The sequence below is a fragment of the Symphodus melops genome (assembly GCF_947650265.1).
Source record: "Symphodus melops genome assembly, chromosome: 5".
NCBI lineage: Eukaryota > Metazoa > Chordata > Actinopteri > Labriformes > Labridae > Symphodus > Symphodus melops.
Genome location: NC_136695.1, coordinates 2,394,351 through 2,402,413, shown reverse-complemented (window position 1 = coordinate 2,402,413; position 8,063 = coordinate 2,394,351). Strand labels below are relative to the sequence as shown.

Genomic DNA, 8,063 nt, shown 5'->3' with positions numbered 1-8,063 from the left:
CTCCTCTCTCCTCAGATGAAAAAAGGCAGACTAAGTTTCTAAGTTCAGACTCATTATGGTCACCATCATATTTTTGTCATCACATGACAGAACACTGAGAGTCACATGACAGGACGAGACTCTTCTCCCACTCTTCATCTTCTCTCTGGATTATTCACACAACAGCATCCACAGGAGGTGTGTTCATTCCTCCACCAGGGGGCGCTCAATCAACACAAGAACTAACATATGCCTCTGAGGCTGCTGGGGAATCACGGGAGTGCTCTCTGCTGCACCAGCGACCTCTGAGCTGAGCGTGGTCAAGAGGAGCAGGGAGACGCAGCTCTCCTTCCTTTCACATAACGTCCGCTGGTCGATTGTGTCCAACATGGAGGCCGACACGACAAGATATTTATGCTAACGCAAGAACTCAACAATAACATATAACACAAGTTCAGTCAGTTTTATTCATTTTAAATTCTACAGATTGTTCCTTTAACTGTTTCAGTCTGTTTCCACTCGACTAAGTCACATGACGAGGAGATTTAACTTTAACCATCACATGAAACGCCGTCTCTCTCTCTCTCCATCATCCCTCGTTCCCTTCTCTCCTTGATCAGTTTTCCTTCCTGCTACTCTTCTGTCCTTCCCTCCTCCTCTCCTCTGAACTAAATGGGTAGCATCTGTATCTGATGGTTTTATCCAATCAGCAGCGACACGTTCTCGTCTGCATGACGTGCAACAAACTCCGTCTGAAGAAATCATTTACACATAAATATTCAATCACGCCGTGTGATGGTCGCAGCAGCTCACACCACATGTCCTGATGTTCTGTAAAACGCTGAACGAGACGCCGCCAGCTTTGAAGATGATGCAACATGACGGAGCGAGGAGACTGGATTGAATAATTCTGTAAAACTCACACCAGCAGAGACGAGAGGAGGCGAGAGGCCCGGCACAGAAACACTTTAAAGATCTACGACACTGCTGCACATCTCATCAGATCATGTTTTCTAACGTCAGCAGCTGATTGGACCAGATCACTCTCAGAGCTCACTGGGAGGTCAAAGGTCAGCTGCAGCGTCAGTGTTACTGGTCATATCACAGAGATGATTACAGTTACATTTAAAGCTAAAAACGTGCAGCCTGTGTGATTGGAGCTCTTTTTGTCGGTCCCGTTGCTATGACAACAGTCTGCTGACAACGCCCGCTCTTTTTACTGTACTTGTCTCGTATTTGAGGTAGCTTCCTGATCAGACACGGAGTAAAGACGGCGAGGGGAGTAGCACGCATTTAGAAAACCGTGTCGACGACGTCGACTGATGACGACGCTCAGCAGACGGTCGCGTTCTGTCGTAAACGCTCTCGACACTTTAGAGACTATTAAAAGAGCCTTTAGTGTCCTGTTTGATCAGAAACTGTCTGTCACACAATGAGACAGTGATGTCACAGCTGTGAGCTAACAGGAAGTCTTCCTCTGTAGCATCGTCACCATTGAGCCTGACTTCACTTCCTGTTTACCACTTTGAACCAAAGCTTTTCTAAACCACACCGAGAGGTTTAGCTGGACCTCGTCTCTTTGCAAAGAGGGGACGAAGGCCGGAGTCTGACCTTGACAGAGGAAGTGATGTCACAGCGGCAGCATCACTCGTCACAAACACAAACTCAATGAGAGGAAATCATTATATAACAAATGTGGGACAGAGCGATGCATCGGAGCACGCCGTCCTGTGTCCGTGTGTCCTGAGCCGTCACTTCTCTGCCTCGATCATCTCCAGTCTTTTTTAATAAATCTAACACGTGTACTCACAGGATTAAACATGCTCACTACTCTGCAGATTGTTTCGCGGCCGGTTACTCTTTTATTTGAAACCATAAACCCACTCGGACGTTCTTGATGCGGATTATAGCGACTTACTGCTTCATCGCCATCACACAACCATAATCGCATTAGAAAATCACCCTCTCTGGTGTTGTTGCCCTAATGTGCATGAGTTAAATGTGCCCTATTGTTCCGACGCAGCCAGGTGGAAGAGCGGAGGGCTTCCTTCCACATGATGAAGACGCTGTAGGTGTCGGGAGGGTGAAGGAGGCGCGCAGGCCACCGGCCAGGCTGACGTGATGGGAGCGACAGGCAGGACATCAGCTCTGGGCCTCCTTACTCCAGCTCCATTAAGCTTCCAGCTCAAATTATACCCTAATACCTGTTGTCACGGTGATGCACTGGACTGCAAACGTTTATCCAGGCCATGGGGGCTAAAAACCACCCACACATTACCACCGGCACCAACAACCCACACACACACACACACACACTTTTCTGCAACATGCATCAGTATTAGAGCCTGCAGGCTGCTCTGGATGCATACACAAACATGCATACATATTAACACATTATCTGCATGTACACACATGTAGTTCAGGCAGCCCTTCAAGCTCTCAACCGGAAATCTAAACAGATTTTTCTTTAAAGCATTCTCAGGACTTTTTTTTTTTTACCCTGAATCCATCCACCTTCAGTGTCTCCTCCCTAATAAACATAATCTGTCATGACACGAGCCACACACACACAATCTTCTCACAAACATGTCTGCGTATGTTCAGGGGAGAATTAGCTGTGAGCAGAGGATGACTAATATACAGTAAAACACCGGGATTAAAGCAGACTAACAGTCTGATGTCCTGCCATCGTCCCAGAGAGAGAGACACGGAGACTGAGGATTTGTCTGCTTCCCGGCAGTTAAGTCTAATAAAGTGAAGTTTGTCCTGAGGGTGGGCTTAAAGAAATCATCTTATGGGGTATCATAAATATTCACTCTATCAAGCTGCTACTCATCAGTGGACATGTTTTATTCAGGACGAGGGACAGGCAAGTCCAGAGCAAAACATCTCCACAGAGACGCATTTATGTGGGTAACCCGAGTGTCTATCAAGCCACAAAATGTGAAATAAATCCATCCAGTCCTTTGTGATCTACATGAGTCTTACCACACGGAGAAAAATACTCCCTTTGTGACATCACAAGTTGGATTCTGCAAATAAATCTCCTCCCCTCCCCTCCACTGATATTTCCTCCCATGGACTCAGCTCCAGCCTAGAGTCAAACTTCTGGGCAGGTCCGCCATTTTTATTCTCTCTACAGAGTAGTGACATCTACAGGGAAAACTCAGGGGGCGGGGCTTATCGTATTTAAAGAGACACACACACCAAAACGGAGCGTTCTGAGAGAGCTGGTTTCTACAGGGTCACAAACCTCCTCTGCTGCTTGATTCATGTTGTATTTGAACCACAGCTCAGAAACACTGATGTCTCATTTAGACAGCAGGGGGCGCTGTTTGAAGAGGAGGAGAAGAGGTATAATGTGTCCCCTTTAATAATGTTGTCAAACAGTTAAATTGGTTTAAGATATTTACATTGATACACAACGCAGGCAGAATGAATTCTGTCCATACTAGTGATCAAAGTAAATGAATAAAGTCTTAAAAAGCCTCTGTGACATCAAAAATCTCTTCAGTTGAGAGCGGAAACATCCGCCGCGACGCGCTTAAAAACGGTTACCATGGAAACGGCACTTAGCAACCCCCTGTTAGCCGCGGTTGCTAATGAATTGACCGGCTAGCATTTCCCGGAGACAGACAGACAGCACATAAAAACAGTAAAGATGAAAAAGTGAGGAGTAAACTTACAGTATTAACGCAGCTCCGTGCGACTTCCTCTTCCTCACTGACCTCCTGGTGACCTTCCACCTGCGACACAAGCATTAGCAGGCTAGCAGTTAGCTTCCGCACTGCTGGAACAAGCTCATCCCCTCCTCCTTGTATTTATTCCGTATTATTACCTTCAATTTATTATATATTTCACTTCCACACCTTTCTTCAACACCTTCTGGCACTCCTAATCTAGAAACTTGACACAAACATCCAATCAGAGAGGGTGTTTGAACCGGCCAATCAGAACGCGTGACAAGTTTAACGGGAAGGGCAGTCAAATGTTACATTTTTTAAATCAGCATTAATTGCTAAAAATCAATGGTTAATCAGGATTAATTTTACTTTTAAATCAAAACATTTTAATCAAATGTTTTCATCATTTTTTTAAGGATAATTTACAATTATTTTCAGTCTCTTAAATAGAGAGTTCTTTACTTGCTGTTGGAATTCAGTCCTACTTTTATTTTGAAATAAAATGAGGCCCTTCTGGAAGATGGCAGGTGGACGTTGACATATGCTGCCTTCATGGTGTCGAACACATCGCTGCACAAGTCGAAACAACAATTCATAAACTCTGAAAAGAATTAGATGCCTGACTTCCCAACATGATGTCAGAATTGTCATCAACAATGCATCAGTTTGTACTGTTTGTGTGTGTGTGTGTGTGTGTGTGTGTGAGTGTGTGTGTGTGTGCATTGTGGGTATTTATGGGTTTTTTTTTAGGTTGCATGTGGAGGACGGGTCGGGTGCTGATGTGTTCAGGGACCCCTGGTTGTCGGTGTCTCCCAATCTGAGTGCTGCGTTCAAGCCCGCTGTAGAGATGAAAGACTGAGCTCAGATCACACACACACACACACACACACACACACACACACACACAGATGAACACATTAACGCTCTCTGACAGAAGACTTTCTCTCTCCTCTCACCCGGATGTTCCTCTAACCTCAAACCCTTAAAAGCAGCATTAACCCTCCAACATGTAGAGAGGGTGGGAGCACGCACACACACTTCTTGCCCCCAGCCTTTTCTGCTCATAGAGATCATGTCTTTTTGTTGTGCTCACTTATTGGTTTATTTATTCATAACAACGCTCCCACTCACCATAAGAACCTTCAGTGTAAGCATCACGATGCCCTCACTGACTTTCCCTCCAACATATAACATGTTGCTACATGTGTTTGAACGCTTCCTCAGATTTGTCTGTGAGGAGTTTGATCCGTGTTATAGTTTTGTCTGTTGAACGGTTTCTTGTTCTCCGCCTCCTGTTTCCGTTCTCCTGCAGGTGTGTGAGTGGCAGGGGGCGTGGCCTCTCCAGCTAATCATCCTGCATATAAAAGCCTGGTGGTTTATGTTCTCATTGAGCTGCTTAGTTTCCGTGGATGTGTTCTTGTGCTCAGGTTCTGTTCTGGTTCTGTGCCTCACTGTTTCAGCAGCGACCTGAAGTGACCTCTCTGCCTTCACTGCCTGCTGCTTGTGTAACATTAAACCTACACCTGTGTCTCGCTCTGCTTTTTGGGGTTTGATTAAACTGAAAGCTCAACATTAGACACCAAGTACTGATGTGGTGATAGTGAAAAAAAATGTTGTCATGTTCGGTTTTAACATTTCTGATGCCCCGTCAGGATGTCAGCAGAGTCTCTGAGTCGCTTTCCAGAAATGCAAACAAGAAAGCTCGCTGTAACGTGTTGTTGTCTTGTGTCTCATTCTTTTGTTTCATATCGTAAAGAACCATTTTCTATTTTAATGGATCATATTCTTTTGTCTCATAAAGTACCAGATCGGATCCAATCATATGATCTTGTATCCGAGCATAAAGTAAAGTATCCTGTTCTGATGGCTCTGATTGTATCGTAGTAAAAATCACATGTTTGTATGTTTTCGTAAAGTTTAAAGTTTCCTACAGTATTGTGTTGTGTCGTATTATATCCTATTGACATAGATCATATTGTTTGGCATTGTGTTCTCCAATCATCTGAAATATAACCAAATGTTCAGTGTGATTTAGACGAAGAGAGGATTGTTGTAGGAAGTTTCTTCTGTTGTGAGTTTTTCATTTGGCCCAGCACACTTTGTTGTTTTCTTCTTGTTTGACTTTTTCCACTCTCTGAACATTAAATGGATTTATTTTTGCCCGCTTCCAGCAGCTTCACTTTCCTCCAGAGTTCTGGGTTGTAACACTGATCAATAATGTAATTCCTTTGTTGCCTTAATGAGATTTTGAGTGATGAAATCTGTGTTTTCCCCTCTAATGCAGCAGAGTGTCTCTGTGGACGAGGGTTGTTTTGGGGCTGGCGGTCCAGCACGCGGGGACACCTGACTGCTCGGCGGTCCGCTCGGCATCGGGCTGACAGGGGGAAGCGGGAGCCTCCATAAACTGGGTCGCAGAGGGTAAAACCGCCTGAGGGCAGCTTGGCTGACACCCCACATCTAAATCAGCGCGTTAAGCACCGGTACACGACAAAGAACTATGAGCTAAAAATGCAAGAGAGGGGAAACTGCATGCATTATGTGTTTTAATATTCAGAGTTTGCAGAGTGGATGAGATCAGCACGGTGGAGCTCAGCCATTTGGCATCCCTTCAGAGAGAGACGGACACATGAAGGGTGTCGACCCGCTCGGATCGCTGCTCGCTCTGCAAATGAAAACTCACCTGAAGGTCGACAGTCAGTGAAACACGATCACAGGCTGTTTGTTTGACTGACGGCTGAGTTACAGGACAGAAACTCCAAAACGTCTCATGTTCTTAAAATGAGTTTGTCAAATAGAGTCGCACCTCTTCAGTCCAGCAGACAAACGTTTGTCAGACATGCAAACATGATCCTTTGAACCTTTTTTAAAACATGACTCAGGAGACTTTGAGTTTGTTTCCTGTCCTTGTAAAGATTTATTTTGGGGCTTTTTCATGCAGGAGACACAGAGGAGCTGCAGAGACAGGAAAGTGGACAACATGAAAGAAGCCACAGGTCGGACTCGAACCCGCACCGCCTGCCTGGATTACCTTGTTACATGGGGCGCTACACACCCACCCACGAAACCTGCCTTAGATTTAATCACTGTTTTTACTTAAATACTTTATTCATCTCCGAGGGGGGAGGTCCAGTTTACACTCCGACACACATGACAACATGCATTCATGGAGAGATGCTTTATTTCCACTGAGAACGGAGGATGTCCTAGCTAGCTGGGATCCGGATCATGGATCTGCAGGGCTTGAGTTCCGGCTGAGGACGGAGGATATGAAGTCAGTCATCTCTGGGTTGGAGGGTTGCAGCTCTCACCAGACTCCAACAGCTTCTCCTCCTCTTCCAGAGCTGCACGTTCCGCCATGTTTGCTAGTTTGCAGCTTCCTGTTTTTGCTGCTAATGCTGCTCCTCTTGGTTGTTGATGAAAGGGTCACGTTATTGAACAACGTGCTTTGGATAAAAGTAGACTAGAGACGGCCTTAAGGTCCTGTGTCCACAGCAACCTTCGTCTCAGAGCGCTCGATAATGACCGTTAGGTTTAGCTTAATGTTCGCTGCCATTCAAGAAAACATCAGAAAGAAAACCTGACAGTGAGGCAGCAGCTGCACTCCTGGAAACTGTTCCCGAGTCAGACGAGCGTATCGTCTTCTTCTAATGTTGACAAACCTGAGATCAGAGCGCTCTGATTGGTTGTGAGCGACCAGCGTTTTGTTGTTCCATAAGTTGAACTATGTTAAACTGAGAGCCCGGTGTGATGCTAAGAACGCGCTAACGCTCAGAACACGGACCTGTTTGGTTTTAGATTTAAAATGGCCGACTCCAGAGACACAGCTTTAAGACCTCCCACTTTGACATGTGACTTTGAGATCCTGTCAGAATCATTGAGTGTGAGGCCATCATGAGATACTCAGAAGTATGTGACTACAAACATGGAGGTACAGTAGGACTCGCTAACGAGCTAGGATTGAATGGATTCATCAAGAAACATAATGACTCTCCATAATTGAAGCAGCCATTACCTGCAGCAGGTAATTACATGAAGGAAGATAAATGTCACTTATTTTTACCTCCTCGTTTTCTCCTCTGCAGCTCGGGGGGGGGGGGGGGGGGGGGGGGGGGGGGGGGGGGGGGCGGAGGGGGGGGGGGCGTCTTACAGTGTCACAGAAGAATAAATATAAAACAAGTTTGTTTCACACACACACCTTGAATCAAACAGCGACACACACAGAATTAAAGACAAGAGAAGGTGGTGTGTGTGTGTGTGTGTGTGTGTGTGTGTGTGTGTGTGTGTGTGACAAAAATGAGGTCAGCACACACTCCTCTGTGTGTCTCTAACCTTTAGAGGATCCTGCCGACACTCAGATTAACTCTCAGTGAGGGTAAATCCTGGACGACAGCTCACACACTC

The 8,063-nt window shown here is 45.6% G+C and overlaps 1 protein-coding gene across 1 annotated transcript in view; it reads right to left on the bottom strand.

Moving 5' to 3' along the window:
- LOC306823298 (neural-cadherin) overlaps nucleotides 1–3,887 on the bottom strand; it is a 68,160-nt gene extending 64,273 nt beyond the window's left edge. Inside the window, 2 exon segments of the mRNA XM_079342754.1 lie at nucleotides 3,666–3,725; nucleotides 3,818–3,887. The gene's annotated coding sequence lies outside the window, so the exon portion shown is untranslated.
- Nucleotides 3,888–8,063: the final 4,176 nt, after the last annotated feature.